General features: G+C 37.3%; 1 long non-coding RNA gene across 1 annotated transcript; it reads left to right on the forward strand.

The window, feature by feature from the left end:
* The first annotated feature begins 21,139 nt into the window (after positions 1–21,139).
* LOC121111541 lies at positions 21,140–23,118 on the forward strand. Its single transcript, XR_005862107.1, has 3 exons — positions 21,140–21,571; positions 22,782–22,894; positions 22,978–23,118. It is a non-coding gene; the product is annotated as an uncharacterized LOC121111541 (long non-coding RNA).
* The last annotated feature ends 1,252 nt before the right edge of the window (positions 23,119–24,370 follow it).

The raw sequence follows: 24,370 nt of genomic DNA on the forward strand, positions 1-24,370 counted from the left end.
GTCCTTCTGCTTCATTGTCAAAGTGCGTGAGCAACATCACAGAGGAAAACAGAGAGCTTCCTACCATGTGGTGGTACTCCTTAGTGAGCACCTTCAATTCCCCTGCCAACAGCCAGGGACATGCTCTAAGAACTTAGCATCTAAATTTACAAAAATAAACATGGACTGTACATTATGCAAATATACATTATCCTGACAATCCTAACAGAACAATATGTAAAAAAATCTAAATCACTGATTAATTATGGGAGATGATTCTGCCTGATTTCTTTAAGGACTGGAGTGGCAAACAGCACTCTGCTGCTAGGAGCAAAGAGTGCTTTTTATACTCTCCCTGTGGGAAGCTGGATGCCTTCAAAGGAGTCAGAAGGGAAAAATGCAGGAGGCATTCTGGCTCTGCTTCTTACTCTGCTGTGGCCAGCAGTACCAGGAGGATTTGTTTGTAAGGAAAGAAAAGGAATCCCAGTGTGATCAGATGAAAACAGCAGAAAAATTGTACCAAAAGACAATAAAGGGGAAAATTGTTGACTTTTTCAAACTTCCAGAAATTCACACCACATATTATCATATTGTCATAGAAGTAAGAGATGTTTTCTCACTTAGAATTATTTGCTTTGTCCCCATTTCTTTTTAAGGTAAATGCTTTCTACATTTTCAATGTAAGACCCAGGGGACATTAAGTAACAACAAAATAAGAAATTGTCTGAAAAGTCAGTGCTGTCAGTATGATAGAAATTGTGATAGAACCCAGGAAAGTAAATTCATGTAATGAGAGCATGTTCAGATATTGAAAGAATAGAGCTATTAGGAAAAAAAGAGGAAGAGAGATAGAATTTAGGAAGTCTAGAGATAACTGGAAAAACAGTATACCATCATGGACAGATTAGAGAACACATACAAATGGGAACTGTTTTCATTAAATGGTAAAAAAAAAAAAAAAAAAAAAAAAAAAAAGAAAGAAAGAAAAAGAAAAAGAAAATGTTAAAAAATAAAGTCTCTTTTATTGTCAAAAAAAAAAAAAGGAGGTCTTGATTACAATGAAGTGTTTTGTCACAAGAATATTCTTACTTTTCGATTTTTCCTCTTTCCTTTACTTCAGATTAGTTTATAACAACCAATGGAAATAGCTATTTTAAAGAAAAAACTATGCATTATTCTAAGAGTCCAAGTCAGTCCATAACAGTCAGAATTTAAGGAATTACTTTCACAGTTGTCTGAAACATCTCCGGCTTGCTCAAAACAATTTATTTGACTATTTGCATAATAAATCTGTTATTCCATAGAGAAATCGTGTTTGTATACAGATTGCTTCTAGAAACTGCTAGGTACAGAAAGCTGGGATACACAGGACTCCTTATCTCATGCACTCTTTCAATTTCTATGCCTTTTCCCAAAGTGATGGTTTTATTGGAATTTCTGAAATATTCTTATTTTTCTTCCATCTTGTGATTTCTCAAAAGTAATTTTCTTCCTGTGTTTTTATGCTTCCACTTTTCTGCAGTGTGTAAGGTAGCTAAGCAAGGTCAATTACTTTGTTAAGAGTTTCAATAAACCTGCTCTTGGAAGCAAGATCTTAAACTCTAATCTTTACTGTTCCACTGCTTCGACAGTTGCCATTGAGCACTACAAGAAGAAGAATTAGGTAATTGTATCTAATTGTGTTCTCCCTGGCTGTTGTTTAAACAAGGAAAGCCTTTCAGTTGTTGTAGAAAGTATTAACAGCAGACCTTTGCTGACCTTCTAGAGCCATTGGGGAAAACTTGACATTACACAGAAGCTTACTCAAACAAGTGATAATTAAGTTGAGAGTGGAGTGACACCACTTACAAGAGAAAACGAAGTATGGCCATTTAATCCAAAAATTACTTAAGGACTCAAGGGAGCATGAAAGTTTACCTCTACTAAAATTATTATGTTTTGCTGTTACACGAAGAGACGATACAAATGGAATATGCATGTTCTTTTCAACATCACTACCCTTTGCTGCTCTACCAAAACTGGAAGGAGCAGTGGAAATACCTTTCAAACTAATGCTTTGCATTCAATTATGTAGAAGCATCTGCTTTGTCTTTAAATAATCTGTCAACCACTCACGAGGTAAAGGCCGAATGCTGATTGCTGCTACATACTCAGAAGTCGCAAGGACTAACTGATGCATACAAGCCTTGGCCTTTGGAGATTTAGGACAACATTCCTTTATCTCTAGCAAAACATTTTAGTTTCTTCACTATTCTCTCCTTCATCCATCTCCCACTATCTTACTTTTAGCTTTCACAGTGAATATCTTTGTTGATCGTCTCTGGAGTTTAAATGTGCATTGCATAAACTTTAGGGAGTTTGTTAAAACTAGGAAATATTAAGTTTTCCATAGTCTTGTCTAAAAGTACTAGCCTTCATGTACGCATAAGGACTTTTTTCAGAAGTGTTCCCCCATACTCCTTTTACAGAATTACTACATCAGTATTCTAAAGTCAAAAACATAAAAATTGTTCCCAAAATATATTCCGTAGACTGTGCTTCTATTCCAACTTTCTCCAAAACAAATGAGGTACTCCTTGGAAAAGAATAGTGTATGCCTCAGTAAATAACCACACAGTCAAACTATAGGCCTGAGCCACAGCTTCAGCCATATCAACTTCTCAGACAGCTTCATTGCATCAGACAATCTCTCCATTCAGAGCTGCAGGAAATGGTCATGTTTCCTAACTGTTCTGGTCTTTTCTGACTTTCTTCTTATTCATTCCACTCTGCCAGCCATGCCAGCCTTCATATCCCTTTCATCTCTTTCCCAAAGGATACCTTCTGTGCATCCTCATGCATGAAAACCATTTCTAATCTATTTGCCTTCAATGTACTTAAATTATTCCTAGATAAACCTCACTCCTTCAACACTGTGTATAAAAACATAGAATGGAGTCTTATTATATTTTAGTGTTCTTATCTCTAAATACCTGTACTAAAGCTCCAGAAACTGAAGCTAAGTGAATTCTGACAACTTGAGCATGTGACCAAAGGGAGTAGACGATCATTCTTGTAATTAAGGACTATTTTAATGTCTGTATCTATTATTTGACTCGAAAGTACCAACAAAGGAAAGTTTTTCTTTGTTATTGTAGTAATTGTATGGGCACTAAAACCTCACCATGAGATAATCTTTTGAAGAATATTAAAATCCTATTATTTCAAGCATCTGGTTTTTGTTGCTGTTGACTATTTGATTTTTAAATATGTACTAACAAGACAAATAAGTCTTCCTATATTGCTGCTCCGTGGTCCTAGGAAAAGGAAAGATATCCTGGATGACAGTTCAGAGCAGTAGTCTCTTAATTTCTCCCTCCAAGATCCTATTCCCCACAAATACCTCTCAAGAAAGACCAAGGAGGCAGGTCAGCTATCTTACTCAGACTGCATGAATTCCCCTTTGAGACTTCTCTTTGCAAGAATGTGGTATTACAGAGGGCAATGAAAGATGGTAGATTGATTTTTTTGGTGGGAGAAAATTATTCTCTTTTCATGCAAGGTTTTTTCCATTGTAAGGTTTCCCTACACATCTTCAACCATAACAGGATGGAAGTAAAACTGTTTAAAATTATTCTTTTTTTAATGTATAAAAAAAAAATGACAGCTTTAAATGCCTTTGAATTCTTGCAAGCCAAACAAAGAGTATGGATTAATTCACATAAAATATTTTTTTTTTTAGAAGAAAACATTAAAAGGAAAGAATAACAAACTAGCAAATCAATAAAAATTCCTTTTATGGCGGATTTATTTGTGGTTGATATTTTAAATGTAATTCTTTGTGATACAAAGTAGGAACAGAGGATTAGAGGTAACTTTTCTATTCTCAACAATTATTCCGCTAGTCAACTAAATGCAAGGTAATTTCCATTGGAATGAAGATTTGTGACTAGAGTACAAACACCATCCAGAACCCCCCAAAATACTCTTGTTGAAAAATAATGCTTTTTGATACCATAATGCTCACAAGCTTTCATTAAATTCAAACAACAGGATTTCTGGTAAGGAAGAAGATGAAAAACGTGAGCTAATACAGAATACACTCCCCTAGCATACAATATTGGCTGGTAAACAGGGCTCGCATGGGATTCTCCATACAGAAGGGAACTGGAGCTCACTTCGCTGCATTGCAGAACATCCAAATCTCCACTGTCCAGCCAGCCTCTCACAGAGATTCAAAACTCATCTCCCGATTATCTCCCATTTTAGAATAAATTTCCATTCATGGGAGCAGAAGAATGGCTCAGTAGCAGAGGATTTGAATTCAGATACTTTCCTCCAGTTATTTAGAAGGATTTGTCAGTAGCCTAGTGGTTAGATACTGTGACCTCCGATACTCAAGGTGGGAGGAGCTTAAATGTAGGCTTCCCACTTCCTGACTAATACAGACAGAAATGTAAGCCTTTCTCAGATTTTTCATAACAAGATTTCTGAAGGATTTACCTTTCCCCATTTGGCATAAAAACTGCGTAGTCTCAAAATTGTGATGTTCGTAAATCTATTTCATGCTACATGTCTTTTACCTGTTTTATCTATAGTGTCATGAAACCTCTAAAAGTATATTATAGACACTGAATTACAGAATCAACTTACAGATATGTTTTCATTGTGCTGAGACAGAGAATTAATAGGATTTGTACTTTGACATGGAGATAACAGGAAACCTTTTGGGAGATCTAACTTATTAAGTTTAGATGAAACCTATGTTCAGTACTAAAACAAGATGCCATTGCCTAAAAGAAGCAGAATTCACTTCCTGATAAACACATTTTTTAAGTCTTAAATTTGCTTTTACCCAAAACATTGCAAAAAGCATTTTACTCTTTCCTTTTCTACACTGTTTGGTACATCACAGAAAATATCATAAACATTTTCAATCTGTCTTATTCCTGCTTTTTCCTCCCTTAAGAAGCACCCAATTACTTAGTTCTCATTTCTTAAAATTATTGAAGTCATGAATAAAAATCATTTATAAAAAAATAAAACAACTAAACAAATCATAAAACAGAAATAAGCCTCTCTAACAAATGTGAGCTAGAAGAGAAAAAATACTTGCTTCTAAAGCACATTATTATGTAGATACTTTGTGTTTGTTTTATAAAAGACCTGATAGATGAAAAATTTATGTGCAATCTTTGTGCAGAGGCGAGAGAGACAATTAAAGCTCGCTATAAATGCAGTTTCTCCTTCTACTTCTGGCCACAACCAAATTAAGCACTGTCATCTGAAGAATTAGAAGAGAGTAGTGGCACGGAAGCTCTTCTCTATGTTACCAGAGACACTGAGAAAACAAAGTAATCTTTGGTACTGTATCAATTGCATCTAAAAATATGGAGGCAACAAAAATTCACACAGGAAATTGGATTAAAAAAAATGGACTTAGACCTAAGCATTTTCCTTCCATAATATAAAACTTGCAAATTCCACATAAATCTAAAGATAAGTCGACACAGAGGAGAGTTAGCTCCAAGGCAAGAGGAAAACAGGGACATGCAGGGGTACTGTCCATCAGAGGAACTTTTCTTATTTGCAGAAATTCCCAACAAGACTTGGGTGAATATTTCATCACATTTAACAACACTCCAGAGCACAAGTCTCCTGGGATCATCATCTTCCCTACAAGAAATGTGGGCTCCGAGGTGGGGCAGCTTCTCAACTGAGAAATCACTTACCTAGAGCATACCTTTGCCATTCACATAGTTTCTGCACAAAATAATTCCCATTAACTCAACCTATACCTCTAACAGTGAGGCTCAATAATATAAAGTGGCATAAACTTCAGAATTTAGGCAATTGATCTTAGACTTATTAAGACCAGCAACACTACACATAGTATGCTCTTTTACCCGGTTCACAGATATCAAAATACCTATGGTCACTAAAGACCAAAAGGTCTAATGTGGAGATATCATTATATTCTATCTCAGCATTTTCTTCCAACATGTCAAATTTCTTATTTCTTCCCACATTACTTGATAGAAAAAAAAAAATCTTGACACTTCTGAGAAGAAGTAGTTAAGAACATTATCGGTATCAAGATGTTTGTTGCAGGAGAGCTAGACCAGATAACCTTTAAGGATTCCTTCCAACTCAAACAATTCTATGATTTTATGAAATATTTGTCACTTTAAAAAAAACCATCTGGCTTTTGCATTTATTACCTTAAGAGAAATATATATATATATATATACACACACATATACACACACACACATATATTCTATTTAATGAGATTTATCTTTCTATTCACAATACAGTGGAGTTGAATGTTGAACCACTGAACAGATTTTTTTTTTTTTCCTAATTCCAGGAAATTGTTTTGGAAGAATCACATCAATGTATTTATTCTGTGCTTTGCCCTTATATTCTAGAGAACATATTTATATGGCACAAAGTCAGGGATTGTTAATATTAGGTAATGTGTAATGAAATGCATTGTTCAAAAGTATAACCCAAAGTTAAACATATTTCCTAAGAATTCCTAATTTTGTATGAATTGCTGTGACCTTCCATTTAGCAATGGTAACACAGCAACTGTTTTATGTTGCATAAGAAATATTACTACATGTCTCTGTGTAGCACATTACACCAATCTAAATATTTGATATAATATTTTACAGTTTGGGGTTTAACGTTAGTTTCAAATTCCCCGAACTAATAACTGAATCTTTAAAACTCACAAAACAAAACAGTTACCCAAGTGGAAAACATCTTAAAAGCTCTCTGTAGTTGGGAATAAAGCTTTATTAAATACAACTGTTCTGACACGATGAATGTACTTACCATAATACCTATGGGCTTACACTATTACTACTCTCTTGAACAATTCCCTAAGTGGAAATATATAATTTAGCACACCAAGGCCTCTCAAAATATACTGTCTTACAAGTTTGTCAGTGTCTATCAGCTCTATCTAAATTCATAGTGGGAAGTGACTCTGCCTTTAACAAAACAATGTAATTGAATTTAGAAGGTTTGCTAAGTAGTTTATCTAAATACTCTAAAGACATAAAGCCTAGCGTCTGGAAAATTCTGTTAGTGACTTCCAAACGTCAGGCAAAGCATTACAAACTCAGCACTCTCAGCAAACAGAACAGAAGAACAGAAAGGCTCAGTAGAAAGTGATGGGGAGAGCTCGACAGTTTTCAAATAAATTTCAATTAAGGTTCTTCAGCTCACGTTATCTGCATTAGCATAACAGAAAGGTTTACCTGAACAGTTTCAGGTATGGAAATACCAAACACATCTTTTGTTTAATTTTTATATATTTATATACACACACACGTATCAGACTGATATTTTTGACGCTCCCACACAGAATGAACTCCTCCCATTCTACATTAGATTTGCATGGCAATAAACACAGTAATTTATTTTTGTGTGTTTTTTTTTTTTAAAGTGAACATTATTCCTGCATTTCTTAAGTTTATCCAGGCAAATTACACTTGTGTTTCAGTTATTCCAAAAAATGGAAGTCATGGAGCTATTCTACTCCTTATTTTAATCATAGACACATAGTAATACTTCTGTGGTACTATATTGTTTTGTTGATAAATATATATATATAAACTTATGTATGTTTTTATATGGAAGTTCAGCTCCACCTTAGAAGCTAGGGAAGAGGTAAGATATTTCATACGGGCAAGTGATACAAGTCTGTGTCATGCTTAAAATAAAAACTTCTTTCTTACAGTACCATATATTCCCTTTTAATTTCAAAATACTGTGGCCCAAATAAAGAACCAGACTAAAAAGCTTTAGGTTCTGGTATTTCTTTTGCATCCCTTGCAGCGTAGAAGGGTCTTAATTTGAAAGGAAACGTCCCAAGTGCCTCTCAATCTTTAAAGGAGAAAAGAAAGAGAAACAATTCATTCAGTGAACCTTGTTAAACAACCTACACCACATCACAGGTGATGTTTTGCTATTTTTTTTCCCATAATGCTGGCAAACATGTAGGCATGCCTCCTGCTAAACCAAGGAGTAGATGTGTTTGCCTGTTGTGCTGCATGCACAGGCACCTTACAGAGGCCCTAGTCACCTGCTTATCATGGGAGCTGTTACTAATTATTTGTTGTTAATAACTGCCTTTAGGGAAGATAGGATCACAGATGGAACCACGCACTGTTCCCACAGGTACCAGGCAGCAGGGAACTCCCCAGCTCTTTTTGCTTTAAAGCAGCTGCAGGCAAAGTTTGGGCCAGCCACAACAGGACTGCAGCCCTGCTAAGGTTTGTCATGTTCTCCTTCTGCCTCTTTGAGCTGGTCCTTGCTGGGAGTTCTGTGGGTGACAAGAGATCCAGAGCTGACTGGATTGCAGCATTTCAGCTGTTCTTTTGAGAAAAAGAGAGAGAAAATGCTTTCTTTACTGTCTGACGCAACCGTGGGGAACACCTTCTTTCATTCTCTTCTTCCTAGAAACATCCCCAGACACCATCCACTACACACAACAGTAGAATTTCCCAAGTACTGCTTTGTGTTTCTATTTCATGCTGTTCCAGTGTTATTGATATGGAATCAAGGACAAAAACAGCCAAGGATGGTAAAGGTGTATCCTCCATCTGTCTAACAGAGACACACCATCTCCATACACTTCCCTTCTCACAGAAGAAGGACCTTGAGCTTGCAGCAGCAATTCTGGGTCCGTTTAAGGGCTGGTAAGGGACCTCCCTCATGCAGGGCAGATTGTGGAAGCGTGCTTATCTTGGATGAACAAGTTCACTTCTCTAAGATGTTAAGCTAACACACATGCAGTCTGGTTAAACCACACTTAAATCTTGTCTGCCTTTTTTCACCATCTGTGACAAGGTTTTTCTCTTTGAAACTATTTAGAGAAGTTGACCTTTTGTGCTTACGTGCATTTCCTCTGTTAAGTCTTCAGACTCATCATCCTGCCATGTCACTGACTATTTTTACACCATCATCCTCAGGAAAGCAATCTCAAAAGAAGATCCTTTAGATCTGTTTGACAATTTGTCTTCCACAATAAAATCAGAAGATAGTAACTTGTAAACTCTCTCTTCCTCAGAACATAGTAGAGTCAAATGTACTGAATGACGTTGTTTAATGGCTTCTAAAGAAGTCCTATTTTAAAGGCTGGAAAAAAAACTGCAAAGTTTGGAAACATCTGGTGCTAATCTAATACCAACTCCAATCTTAGAAGACTGATTAAACACTGCAGCAACAGGTGATGCAAACACTAGCAAGTCAATTTTAATAAGAGGTCAACACCTTCAGCTCCTCATTTTTCTTTCCATAAGTACTAATAAATTCCTCTCAACAGGTGTGAGGCTAGGATGTATAATTACATTGTTCACATGCAAAGGCCTACTTGTTTTCTGTACAAGATTTCTGTTAAAAGAAAAGGAAAAAGCCTCCAGTGGAAGAAACATCATCCCTGACCTCCTCTACCACTCTTTTTTCATGTCTATTTTTCAGGTCACAACCATCTAGGGGCATCAGAATGGAAAAGTACCTCACACTGCTCAGTACTTCTCAAGGAATAAAAAGCTCTATGCATTTGTGGGGTATTTTTTGGTTGTTTGTTTTTGTTTTGTTTTAAATCTGTTACTAGTGGAAAAAAAAAGCAGCACAAGAGACTCTGCAGTCTGCTCTCTTCAGAATAGACAGCTTATATTCCAGGGTGTAATTTTCATGTACTTTATTTTTTATTTTTACGTTCTTTGTTTGGCATTTTTAATTTTTTTTTCCCCCAATGCTTTGTAGTGCTTTCTAAAGCTTTGTGAAGTTGAGACAAACTTTTCACAGCACCTGAAATGAAAATGACATTTTAGAATTGTATTCTGGTTTGAGTACAGCCTAGGTGGAAGAGGACAAAGATGTTCTGGATGAAACGAGATCTTTGGGATGAGCTGCTCCTATCTCTCTTACTGTCTGCTCTCAGATTCCTATGCCTTTTAACTGTGTATGAGAGCTTTTTGTAGCCTGCCATATGGGCTATTTGTACAAGAATCCCAAGGGGTTACTTGTTGTGGAAAAATGAAATAAACCAAAGAACGTTTTGGATAAAAATAAAAAAAACAGTGAATCAATAAGGAAAAATGCTGTCCTCCAATGCACTGAGTATGGCTTAGAAAGTCCAACACAGAAGCAAATAAACCACATTATTACTCTACAGGGACAGAAGTCTGAATAACTCCTTATTCCTGTTTGGCAACACTGATCACAGCTGTGGGTGGGGGCAGTTCTGCAAGCTGAGAAAACTAACGATACACATTTTATAGCAAATCAGGAAAGCACAGAATGAATATGGGCTCCCAGAAGGTCACACTGGAAGAATACAGGGCAGCCTTGAGTAAGGGGTAACCCTTAGATGTAGTGCAATGAGAATGCCCCTGGAACAAGCAACCTCTCCAACAGAGGAGCATAGGAATACTCTCCATCACTTGCTGCAACACAACCAGTCAAATCAAGTAGAAACTGGCATTACATTCCACTAATAGAAGGAGAAAGGCTTGTCCTCATCCCCTGAGCAGGCAGCATCTCTTCAGTAGTGCGAAATGACATAGCTCCCTGATTCTGCCTACGTTGGTCCATCATTTCCATCTTTCATCTGCATTTGATCAAGACTAATCTGAAAGTTTGATTGCATAAATACCCAGTGCACTCCTCCAGCCTGTACAGCCTCATCCATGCCTCTGCTCTTCCCCACACCACAAGGGCTGTTGTTAATCAATATGTATGCCAAGAACTCTTCTACCTGATGCCTTCACATCAGGAGCTTCACCCACAGAGTTCAGGACCAAGTTGGATTGCTTGGGAGAAACTTTGTGCTTTCAAGCATCACAATTTAAAAAGTGATGTTCCTGTCCTAAAAAGATCTCTCTAACTCAGAAACACCCAAGAAGCTCTCTAAAAATTCCTCTGGATTCAGTACTATACTCTTTAACACAGCTGGATGTCTGCTTTCTGACCAGAAAATCTTCTTAGTTCTGAGCGCCTACAGTAACTACTTGCTGTTGTACTACACAGTTCTTTGTTTATTTATTATGAATTCTTAGAGTGGATACTCTCAGGAGAAAGAGTTTGTATTTTCAAGGTGAATATTTTAAGAATGTTTATTTTTATGCAAGACCAACAAAGCAATCTTCATTCAATTCAGTCTCACTAAAAGCTTGGGATGTTTGTAAATGCCTGTTTAGAAGGACAATGTAAGAGAAACATGTCTGAAATCAATATAAAAATATTTCCACCTGGCAAAAAGTTGCACTAAAATCCGGCTATTAAAACAAATATAGGGTCCAATAAAATTCCTTCTTACTGCTTGTAGCCTCAAAGCAACAGCTTTTCCTCCATTTAATGGCATGGATTTTAGAAGTTATTCCTAATAAAGAACCTTCAAGTCTCCAATTCCAACTCCCCCCCAACACAACTGTATTGATATAATGGGGTTAGTATTGACATAGCTTACTCCTTTGAGTTTATGCTTTTTTTTTTTCCTTCAGCTACATTTTCTTATGTGTCAGAAGAAAAACAGTAACATATATAACTTCCCAAATGTTGCAACAAGGATTTCACTCACACCCCCATCTCATGACCAGAAGGAAGGAGAGAGGAGGGAAAGAATTAGCGTACATAGGTAAAACCACTTCATTACAGGGAGAATAAATTGTTCCTTGGGTATTCATCAGTAACTTCACAGCAGCAAGATATTAAATCAGTAGGAAAAACAGTACAAGAAAATATCCTCTTATAGATTACAGTTGTTACCCAGGGCATATGGCTAACATGATGTCACAAGAAAAGACAGTTTTCTTTAGGGAGTAGATTAAACTATGCAGTATCACATCATGCCATGCTGCAGGTGCCAGAAGTTTTCATAACTCAAGGAAGAAATTTAAACAAAGTTAATGGGAAAAGAAAAATGAATGAAGTGCCATTAAACACAGTTAAAAGTTCTAGCTCAGCAGTTCTCACAAACTTCTGAAGGCCATGAGGAAAAAAAGAATGCATACTTTCCCTGATCTTCCATTTACAGTTTTTAAGCAGCTGTGGGTTTGTGTACAGAAAGAAGGGAGCTTGAGTATAAATAAGGCCTGGAGCATTACCTACTGATATTGATGAAGTTTTTTTAAAACGTTAATATATTTAAATTCAATCCAAAGTGTAATTGCTCACTTCACTATTTTGCTCAACAAATATCTGGAAACCAAGTGTCTTTTAATGATGTGCAGGCAGTCTAGGAAGTACTGAATGAGACTCAAACTGAGGTAACACCCATGCCTATGTGCCTGCAGATCACTGACAAAGAAAATTTTAGTCATTATTCTTTATGAAAGTAATACTAGGTCTCCTATAAACTGAAAAACTGATGCACATTTTTAATGTAGTTTCAAAAAACAAATCATTATGTATATCATTTTGTGTAAACACAGTCAATCAAGGGAATTTGGAATAAACTTATACTAACATTTTAATAAGTTTCATAAGAAAGATGCTCATCACATAAAAAATCATGAATGATGGAATTAAAGAACCACTGAAAATTGCTAATGTGTTTAACCATCTCAACATCTATATTTATATGTGAGAAATTTGTACGGTATAGTGAGTACAATTCCAAGTCTCTGAACAGGGACTGCATTTTAGAATGCTTCACAGACAAAACCAGACTTTGCCTTGTCTGCAGGCAAATGGGAAGGCCTCTGACCATTTGTGTGAGGGCACCTGAAGGCCTCCCTTTCATCCAGATATTCAGTTAATCAACCAGCAAAGTCTGAGCCAAAGAGAAAATAACGAGATCAGTGCTATGTAGAAAATAAGGAGAATGCAGGAAAAAAAAAAAAGCTGTAAGGTGTAATGAACCTTGACATTTTTCTGTGACCTAGAACCGTGTCTAAATAATATTCCTATTAAGTTAGTCACTTAGATACACTAACAGGTGCCAAATTCAACAGCACATACACAAAAGTACAGGCAAATACGGTTAATTCAACCCATGCTGTAATCCCAGTAACCACTGTTCAGTCATCTTTCCGCACTGAAAGTTTGGAAGTACAAAAAGATATTTCTGACCTTTCTGTTTACCAAATGAATGTCATTCTTTTTCCTTTTTCTTTGACTCACAGTATCTCATCTCTCCATCCTAAGCTGGACTGCTCTATCTTGCAGAAAACAATGACAGGTAAAACACATGGAAAGTACAGGAACCAAGAGCAGAACCTGGCTGGGAGCAACACATTGTACATCAGCGTTTGTCCCATAACAGGACCCCTGTCCTATAAGAAGAGGAAAAATCTCCCTCAAAAAATCACTTGCCCAAGTGCAATTCAATGTATTTTTCAGAAAGAAATATATCTACAATCATAGAATTCCAGTGAGACTGCTGAATTTTTGATCTGGCAACCATAAACAAATGGCTAAACCTCAAGATTTCCAATAGGAAAAATTGCCAGAAATAAAAAGATGACACTTCTAAAGAAATATGGCCCGTTGGAAAAGCTTTATCCCAGAGTCCTTCATTGTTTATTAAGGTTATCATAGAGTGGCTCGGGTTGGAAGAGACCTCAAAGATCTTCTAGTTCCAATCTCCTGCCCTGTGCTGGTTGCCCCCCCACCAGCTCAGGTTGCCCAGGACCCCATCCAACCTGGCCTTGAGCACCTCCAGGGATGGGGCACCCACAGCTTCTCTGAGTAGCAGCAACAGCACCTCACCAGCCTCCTAGAGACAACCATCTCCCTGACCAACTAATCTAAATCTCTTCTCCTTTAGCTATGGTCCTCTCCCAGCTGATTTCACTGCCAGCTGAGCATCAATCCTTGTTTTAAGCACCCAGCTGCAGCAAAGTGGCCAAAACCAGAACCTCCAACAAAACTTTTGCTAGTTTTTACAGGCACAGCAGGCAGGGTGAGCAAAGGCAAGAAAACCTGCAAATAGAAATTGTGAGCAGAAATATCAGAGATAAGGCTGTATGAGGGTCCTATTTATAACTGACCATATGGCAACCGATTTCCTGGTGCTCACACAGAGCACCTCCATGACTCCAGCCCCCTGTGCTCCTTCCCACCTCACACTTCTGCCAGGTTTATTTATACTGTTCCTCAGCTCTAAAGGCAAATCAAGTTAATTGGCTATTACATGAGATTAAGCAAAACAACTAAAGAAAGAATATAATGCTCTGATTCACTGTGCATCATTCTCTATGGGAATTGTGTAACAACACAACAGTTTTTCCTGCACAAAGCAAGGAAGGCTCCATATTTCTGCTGAATTTCGAGCTGACAGTGAAGGTTTACACCTGTGTAACTATTCAAATGCTTATTCTCAAACAAAGTTTCACACAACTCTCCATTAAACTGGCATTTCAATTTCAGACATACTTAGCACCCCCAAAACTAAACAATCATCTTAAATGCCTGCCAATTTTGCAATTGCATGATGAAAGAATATTTTTTTTTATTGAACACTCTGCAATATTAGTCCATTTGGAATAGAGATAAGAAATTAAAGAGCCAAAAAGGCCTTTCCAGTCAATGATCTAAGATGAAGAGATGCCTGGGGGAAAAGAGACAAATTTGGAGTGTAGGAAATGAAAAACAATTACAAGAATTAAAATAATTGTATTTTCCATGAGGGGAAAATAGAGATATAGGATAAATTACTAAGATGGGTTTCTAGAACAAACAGTGCAGCATTCAAAATGGTAATAATGGAGTTTCAAGTGGAGCTATGAGAAAATCTGCTTAGTGAGCATAAACCCAACTTAAAAAAATTCTAATCACAAATGTGGTGAAGCTAGGGAGAAATTAATTAAGACTAGCAGAAACAAAAAGGCAAAGGGCAAGGCCCACTGCAGCAGCTCCCTTCACCTTCTCAAATTTCAAGCAACTGTAAACAAAAGAATGTCTGCAAGAGACAGTGAATCCAAGAAGGGGAGAACACAATGCTATCTTGTTTCCTTGTCCCATGCTTAACTCCCTTCCCAAAAATATTAAGTGATGTGACCCGCATGGAGCACCTGTGCATGCCAACATTTTTATGAGCTACCTTTGAAAAGGTGGTGTTTATTTGCTATTCAGTAGGAAAATGAACATTTTATCAGGTGAAATTTATTGTTAATCAAGTGGCACAGAATGGATTGGACCAAGTAGTATATTCCCCCACTTTCTCTAGTGGGAGAGTTCACCCTCTGATTTTTTCTTCCCTAACACTAAAAATAAGCTGAGAATCAAAGAAAAGCATCCTACAGCGTACAGTCCTAGTGCTTAAGCTGGTTTCCTTCAAAACTCCAATCCATTTAGCTGCAGATCAAAAGTATGTGCTACTCCTGTCTTTTCATCATATACAGTAGGAAACCCTTAGAGATTTGGGGGAAAAAAATTGAGAGAGGGATTCATCACTGTCTAATTCAGATTTCTGTCTTTCAATATGCTTGGTCTTGCCTGCTTTTATAGGGTAGGATGATACACAACTACATAGCAGATTTCATCCATGTATCAGTATCTCAGTTCCTTGTGTACTAGGATAAAATACATCAGAAAAATCAGAAATTTAACTTACAGCAGTAGTCACTGTAATATCTATGACTTAGTCTTGGAGACTAAATACCCCAAAACACCATGCGTCTGGTATGAATGAATAAATGCTTTCAGTAGACTATGTCATTGTCTGATCTACTAAAATAACACCAGGAGAACACATCAGTTGGTGCTAGGAGCCTATTCTCATCACGGCACACATCTGAAGGGGGGTTACTTCCAACCAGAATCTGCAAACCCACAGGGAGCACCCAGCACAGCCAGTTTCTCCATCAGCACAGGCTGCCAGGGACCACTGCACATGTCACCTTTGTTTCAATTACTATTTACGTCACTACAAGTTTCTTCATCATTTCTAAGACCTTCACTGCGAGACCACGACTATCAAAATTAAGGAGATCAGAGGGATTAGTTGATAGCTTGTTCATCATTGCTCTAGTGTTGTCAGCTTCAGTTTGTCATTCATCAGTTTATCATTTCAGCTCTACTACTCACTTTAAAAATTATATATGTGGAGTCCAAAACAAGTGGACATAAAATACCAAGGAATTCAAGTTGTATTTATTTATACTTCAAGATTTGAAAGCCACTTATTATTTGAGGAGAACAAGTTCATTTCTCTCCTACCAGTGCAGAATAAAACAACAGGAAAGATTGTCTTGATCTGCAGTAGCAAAGCAGGAATCATAAACAGAAGGCTCTACTGTCCTTCTCCAGTCTTAAGATGAATTGCATTTTCATAAACATTTTTATGCTCCATTCACCTTATATCCCTTTGCCTTAGCTCCTCATCCTGAGTTTTAATAAATGACTCATTAACTCAGACCTGCCAGCTTTCTTTTGCTTCATAATATTTCAATATTTAATGCAGTATAAGAGATTCTCCACTAGCCAAGTTGATTACTCATAGCCTCATCTTTGCTTACAGTGCTTTTTTATTTATTTTTAAAAGAGTCATCTTGACTGCATTCACTGCTCTGTTTCACGCTGTGTTGGTTTGTGTTGGAAATCCTGAACAAGGCATGTTTTATTTGTATTAATTCTGGAATGACCTAGCTTTAACCAAATGCTGCAAGCACTGAGATTTACACTTTATTTGAACTGCGCTAACAACTCCAAGCCAGCTGTACTAACTCACTGAGCTATCTCCTTCTGTAAAGCATATCTTCAAGAGCACAGACTCGTTCCACCACTACATACAAGAGTACAGCAAGAGAAGCTCTGCTGCCCTCTAACCCTCCAGATCTCTGCTGTCACATGATCTACAACACATCATGTTCCCCCAGAATTCCCAATCTCTTTCAGAAAAAAGGTGTGCTTTTTAAGATTCTCCTCTTTCCACGTACTCCCATGATGATTTCGGATCACTTTAAAAAGAAAAAAGAAAAACCTTTTTTTCCTTTCTTAAAAAGGGCTGTTTTGAGCTTACCTGAAAATTTCATCCATGTTAGATGCTCAGTCTCTTCTCACAGATATTACTGAATATATTAACAAAGACAGAAACCTAACATTAAACTTAAGCATCCTATCCACTCTCTCAAATTAACATTTAAGCACATCATAATCCAGCTACTATTTATCAAGCCAATACATTCACTCTGTATTTTCATACTTCTGACTAAAAACAGCAAGAAGATCCCACAGCTTTATTGCATTCCTCATATAGCTAAGTGTCACATCCCCAAAAGTAGTTTCACCTGTTTTAATTGCTTGTTAGTTGAGCCAACCCGCCTACATTTGCAAGAATATTTTTGTTGTAATTAAGATAGACATGGTTACTTAATGCTGAAAAAAGTAATTACCCTACCACCTTCATTTACAGAATGTGCTGTCTCCTCAGTAATAATAAACCAGAGAGATTTGTTCATCATTAACCTAAAAAGACTATTCATAGAAAAGGGCCTATTTGTAATCTGATGAATGTTAGGTCAAATTAGAAAGTCTTGTGAAGAATCAGTTGAGTTAACAAAGGTTTTATCTCTCTTACTACTTCCTACTTTCAACTTTTTTATTTTTTTCCTTTGTACATCAATACGATGCCTTAAAAAATGAATTTTATCTTCATTTTTCCCCTCCAAAAGCTACTGTGTCTCATTGAAATTCTTGGGGATGTAGTTGTGAGTCTGCCACGGTGACATTTGGCCCTAAATGGGTTTAAAAATTAGGATTAAATCCTGGTCTCATTGAATTTAATGGCAGCGGTCTTCTTCACCTCAGTTGGTTCAGGATTCCACCCTAGGTCATGTGGCAGAATTTTACCCTCTGTTTGAGGAGAAAATGAATTAACTGTCACATGCTAGACAGATGAACATAAAGCAAATTAATCTGTAACCAGAAAACAAGCCACAGGGAACATCACCATCACACACAGCTCCATACATCAAGAGACCTTCTGTTCAGTATTAAAGCTATGAAGGTGCCTCTTTCTCCCTCCAGTTCCACAGCCTGGAAGCCTTCTTTGAACCAGCTTCAGGAGGCATCTCTGCTGCCAGCTCCTTTTCCATGAAGCAAGTCCAACTGCAACATCTCCTCAATTCTTGATTAATTAGTGGGCTGTCCTGCACACTCACGATGTATGTTCCATGCAGAAGAGGGCTCTGGCACTGGTCCAACCCAAAGTGTAGGAAGCCGAGTGAAAAATTCTCACCAGTAATAAAAACAGTTAGGGTAATGGAGCTTTACAAAAAAGAAAAACATTTCATTTGCACTTTACATTTTTCTTCCAAACAGATGGATGTTCTGAATGTGAATAAATACTAGAATGGGTTGAAAAATGAGCATATTTTACTATGAGTTTTTTAAAAGTTTTGCTCCTTTCTAAATGAAAAAATGTGTCAAACTTTGTCAATCTACCTTGGACGTCATTGCAAAATGGCTGTAAAGAGCTGAATCTCATGTCTCTGAGTAGTACATACTGGAATGCTTTACCACAGGAACTATTCCCAGTACTAATATAAAAGATGAAAATCACACTAAACCTGTATGCTGCTCTGATAAGGCAATAAACTTTTAAGAGTAAGGTCAATACTTTAAAAACAGCTCTTATTTATGGGTCTTCTAAAAGTGAAAATGAGAGCTTGACTGGCCATAAAATAGCACAGTCAATTAACCAGGAGGATGCAGCAAAGTTGCAGAGGAGGCAGTGCTCAGTAAGGCTGTGTTTTGCTTGTTTCTCATGTCTATTTCCTCTCTCCTTTCTGTGTACATCAAAGCTTGATCTATAACAAGTATTATTTGAATAGATGAAATTCTGATCTCTTAACATTCCTGCAAACTAAGGAAAATAAACACAGGAGCAGGGATGTTATTATGACAACTCCTACACTCTATTAAATTCTCTCAGGAAAGTATGAAGTGTAATCAGACGAGCAGACTGAAGGAAATGCCCTAAAACCAGACAGCGACTACCAGAAAATGGTACAGCAAATAGCCAGAGTGTGAAATTTATCAGCGATGATGGGACAGCCCGCTCTGCCCAGAGGCAACGGTGTGTTTCCCAATGCTGAATCACGAGCTATTTCACCCCCAGCTGTTGCACAGGTCTGTTCCTTAGCGAGAGTGGAAGGCAAGATAAGGCGTTGGTCAGGAGAAACAAGTCTTGCACACACCATGGGCTGTTTGCAAAGACCCAGCATCATCCCTTGGTCCCCAGCTCCAGAGGACCCCCACCCAGCAGCTCATTCACACCTCTCAGGGTAACATGAAGGTCTCAGGCTGTGGGGCTCTTGTTCACATTTAGTATGTCCTTTTTCCCTTTTCTTTCTTTCTCTTTTTCTTTTTTCTTTTTTTTTAATTTTTATTTTTAACAATGACAGAATTTTTTAAGACTGGAGGCGCATCCAAATACTGTCAGAAAAAGGAAAGGTTTTGATTACAGTTCATTATCTGGCACTATCTGTTTAGGAATATCTGAACAAATAACTCCAATGTCAGATGCTCTAGTTCTGGCAGAGTAAGGAAATACGATTAGATCTGGCTGTCCAGATGTCCCAATGTTGAGAATAATATTTTTAAGCACGAACTCATGTACTGCTGCTGTCATGTAGTTCAACAGGCTTATTTTGTTCTCATGGGCTATGAATTGTAATAAAATTGAACCAGATTAATGGTTTTAACTGGCCTGTCTTCTGTCATACATTAATTCAATAGAAAACAAGTGTCTTTATGGGTAGATAAAGCTTTCTTCCATGTGCTGACCTGCAGGTGCTGGACAATCTGCCCTTGAAGAAACATCCAGAAATAAGGCCTCCTTATCTCTGTTTCTTTACTCTACTTTGAGTGCACATTACCAACTGCTATATGGCTCTTTCTAATTATATTTATATAAATATACTTACATATATATACTTTATATATAGATATACAAACTTATTAATTTATTCATATTATCTATTTCAACTAATTTCACTTGCTATCAATCTTTATCATTTCTAGGACCACTGAGATAGCAGCGGTTCCTGTCATATAGCATTGTCTTCTTAACAGCTATTAGTGTGTTGGAGGATTGATTCAGATATAGATCTGTGTGTTGGTTACATTGGTCTTGCTGGGTCTATGAAATTCTCACTTTTATTTACAAAAGCAAGCCCCAGTGCCTTTTCTTCTGATTTAAGTAAATAGCTTTATTTGAAAAAAAGCACTTGAGTGTATGTGTTTTTTCTTAATAATCATCTTTTTTTACTATTAAAAGGAAAGACAAGTCTGAGACGTGGAAGTAGATGTCCCATTTCACCCAAATCTTCTGCTATTTAGAAATGAGTTTCAGCTTTGCATGCACATCTGAAATGAACATTGAGAAGGCAGTTTTGACAATAGGTGAGTGAACTTTCTAGTAAAAAGTTGCAGTGAGATTGCTTTTTCCTGGAAGGAATATGCAGAGGGCTGCTTTTGCTTTCTCTTTAAAATTGTTCACAGGGGTCTCATTATTTTCAGAGAGGTTTGTGTAATTGCCCTCACTCACAAGATTTCAAAAATTGTGGGTTTTTTTCTCTGTTTGTATTTAAAAAAAGGCAAGTAAATGTTTTAATCTCTTATTTTTCTCTTAATGTATAGCAAGAAAGTTCAATTACAGCCTCTCTACTTATAAAAATCATACAAAGGCTTCAAGACTCAGCATGTTCTGGCAGTAAAGTGCAAACAATCTTGTGGTTACAAAGGCTACTTTACTGAGCCTCATTCCTTCTTCTCTCTCTCCCACCAGCTGAATAAATGAGACATATTTAGCAGCTTCAGTAGAAACTATTTTCTCATGCTCCCACTAACAAATCAGGGCACGAATGGCAGTAAGTCGCAGGGTAGGAGCAAAGGACACAGAGAAAAACTAAATCAGAATTGATAAGGCTGAATAAATAGGATAAAAGTAAAAAGAAAAAAATGAAAAAACACAATCCCAAACCCTAAATTCAGGCAGCAGATGACATCTGAGAAGCACATAAGGAGCAGACAATGGTAGAATATTCAAAATATTAAGGCATTACAAACTTTTAAAATCATGTTTTCCTTCATAACCATATTAGAGGAAGAGAAAGTTATAGTAATAATAAATCTTTTAGAATTCGCTTTTTTTTCCATCATTCCAGATTCCTTATCCAGTACGTGATATCATAATGCACAGAGAATATGACACAAAAGGAGCAAGCTACAATACTCAGGCACTGCCTTGGATAGAAAAGCTTCACTCACAATGAGAAAAAGTTACTGAAATCTCAGAGTATAGCAGTGTATTTCTCATGCTTTGGTTCAGATTCATATCTAAAGGAGACTAACCCTTTACCAAGCACCCCCAAGTGCAGGACCATGTCTGGAGGGGGAACCAGGTCTCCCCGTCCCTGAAGCTCTCAGCGAGTCCTGGAGCGACCGCTGCAGGGAGAGCCATTTCTGGAAGTCATCGGTCAACTTCCTATCAAACAGCTTTACACATTTGCAGGAATAAAAAGTCAGTCTAAACTAACATCACCCCATGGCAGCCCCCAGCAACTGCTCTCCAGATGGATGCTGCTCTTTGCTGTGTGGCCCAAGGAGCCTTCCCATCCCCTCCCCAGCAGCAGATTGCTTTCTGGTACTTGCTCCTTCTGATGATAAAGAAAACGACATCTGACGTGTTTTGAATTAGAATGACTAAAGATTTTCCCCCAAACTGTACATTTAAATATATACAGGTCTCATCCCAAAATGGTACAATACAGGTTTGATTTCTATGACCTTTACCACAGGCAATAAACTTCAGACAGAAGACAGGGAGAGGTAGACTGTCCTAATTGCTCAGCATAGCCACAATTAATCCATAGCCTCACTACTGGGCTTTAATTTGCAGCAGAAGCTACCTCACCACATCAAAGATAGTGATTCACCTCTTCACTAATCAAAATTTGAAGAGCCACTACCAATGGTAATTAGAGAGCTAAGTCCAATCATTATGAGACTCAGCATTAATTAAACAAAATTATGAGTTTTCATTTGGTTTGCTGAGTGCACCAAGAATTTCACCAGAATAGATCTCATAGATTTTAACTATTTTTCCAGGAATGTTTTGCTCAATGTAATTAAGCTCACTCAGTCTCTCTGTAACTACAAAATTTAACACAGTCTGTTGTTATACAAATGGTTCTGATTTGAAAAGTTTCTCCTTCTTAGCAATGATCAAGAAAAAAAGGAACTTGGTCCAGCTTTGTGCTTTTTAGCAGTTAGACTGATACTTAAAGAAAAAGTGACATAACAGGAAACACACACAGATGCTGTAAATCATGTAGGTCTATTGACTAGAGACAGTTTAGGATTAAGGAAATGATTTCTTAAAAGCAGATGTACCAGTTCTGCTAACATCACTATGACGCTCTTCAATGACTCCTATTCTATAGCATTTACACAGGGTTTTATTTTAAACTTTGGTCTGTCTGTTGTTGGAGATATCATCAGCAAACTGGAGTCCAGCAGTTTTTTAAATCCTAATGAAACTGGTTTGGATAAAGAGACAAACACCAAATCCTCAGCTTCGATAAACTGACCAAATGGAGACACAGCACCAGGTCGCAGTACCTTAATATCTGGCTCTGAGGATGTATACATGCAAAAAGCTAAGCTAAATATCCTACCAAACATTTTAAAAATGCAACAAAAATCACAATTGTGAAAATGTAGAATGCCAAGGATAAAAAGGTACTCAGCATGGTAAAATAAATGGTCTTGAGCTCTTATCTGATCTTTGTTTGCAACGAAAAATAAGCACATGATTTGGTTTAAAAAAATGTATTATCTCTCTCTCTACTTAGGACAGAGTCTGTCAGGAGATGGCACAAACCAAAAGGGAGACAACAGTGCTTTTTCATGGAGTAATTCATTCCTTTATGTACCCAGAAGGAACCGCTCTATGAATGCCATCCAGGTACGTGGGGTAAGGGATTCATCTGAAACAAAAGAAGTCAAAACAAACCCCAGAGGATTTCAGCTTGAAGCTTCTTCCTGTAGGCTCAGCCCTGGAGGTGCTGCTGCATGACACCCTGGGTAGCTGAACAAGAAGAGTACACCATGAATAATTAGCCAGCTAAAGCAAATCTGTTGTGTGACTAACACCCAGGGACTCGAGGAGAACATAACAGCTGTGTTTCAAACCCCAAGTTAAGCTCAGTTTGGACCTGAGATCCCTTCAAATAATAATTTGATTAAATCTACCAGATATTTAGCAATAACTACAGTTATGGAAATTAGAAATGCTCAGATCCAAGCGTATATATATGTTCTGTTCCATTTCCTTCTTTTTACCAAACCTTTCCCCTTGTTACTTTGTATTCTTTAAAAGATGGCATAAATTATATGCATTGGGCTGCAGAGTGGCTGTGAATGGTACTGGTGCTAAAAGGAAGATTTGCAGCAACATGATACAGAGGGACAAATACAATGAAATATGAGCTTTGAAGTCTATCTACATGTCATGGTTTGTTTCATAAGGAAGAAGAAAACAATGACAGTGCTCAGCTTCAAATCAAAATATTTTATTGCCATGCCAGGCTGTACAAATGTTGTCAATGTGTAAGAAAAGAGAAACCTTGGGTAACTGTCAGCAACAGATACAACATAGCATGCATCTGCCCAACGTTTCGCAGTGCGTTTGGGGTTTTATCCCCTGTGTCCATTTGTCATTATTGTCCATTTCTGAGTTGGTGGCAGGTTGTTACATAGCATGATGCTATCCCTGCCGTCTCTTTCCTTTCTCCTAGGGTTATGCACAGTTTTTCCTCATTGTTTTTTAATGGAAAGTCTTTTATCATTTCTGGTAATGTAAGCAAATATCTTTCTAACAATGTCTTATACTATTCATACTGGGGAAAAAAAAAAGTGCATTTTCTCTAGTGTTGACTTTTTTGTCACATGGGCTGCACATTCTCCCTTGTTTGAGTTCTCTTGTATAGTAAACGAGTCTGGATTTCACTAGGATCTACCCTAGTTTTGCTTTTTGACTGCCATCAATGAACATAGGGAATATCAACATTTCTCTACATTATCTCTGATCTGCAATTCTAGGTTTCCTGTATAGTGACCCAAATTGTCAGATATGTCAGTGAAGACTGATGTTTATAAGACTTGGAAGAAAGATTCAGTTTGATCCTTCTTAGCATAAGTGCCTTTTTAGCTTGTTAAATAGAAAAGTAATTTTGTTCTAGTGTTCTAAATGGTAAAATAAGAAGAAATTGATGTGATAACCTAATCCGACCTCCTGTACGCTATGTTGTACAAGACAGTGGCCTTTATCCACATATTTTACTCTTACTTGTACAATAAACCATACAATCTCCAACATACCCAATGATCTACCTTTTACACACACTGAGGCCATATAACCACGTGAAATATTGACTTGTAG

The sequence above is a fragment of the Gallus gallus genome, chromosome 9 (genome assembly GCF_016699485.2).
Source record: "Gallus gallus isolate bGalGal1 chromosome 9, bGalGal1.mat.broiler.GRCg7b, whole genome shotgun sequence".
NCBI lineage: Eukaryota > Metazoa > Chordata > Aves > Galliformes > Phasianidae > Gallus > Gallus gallus.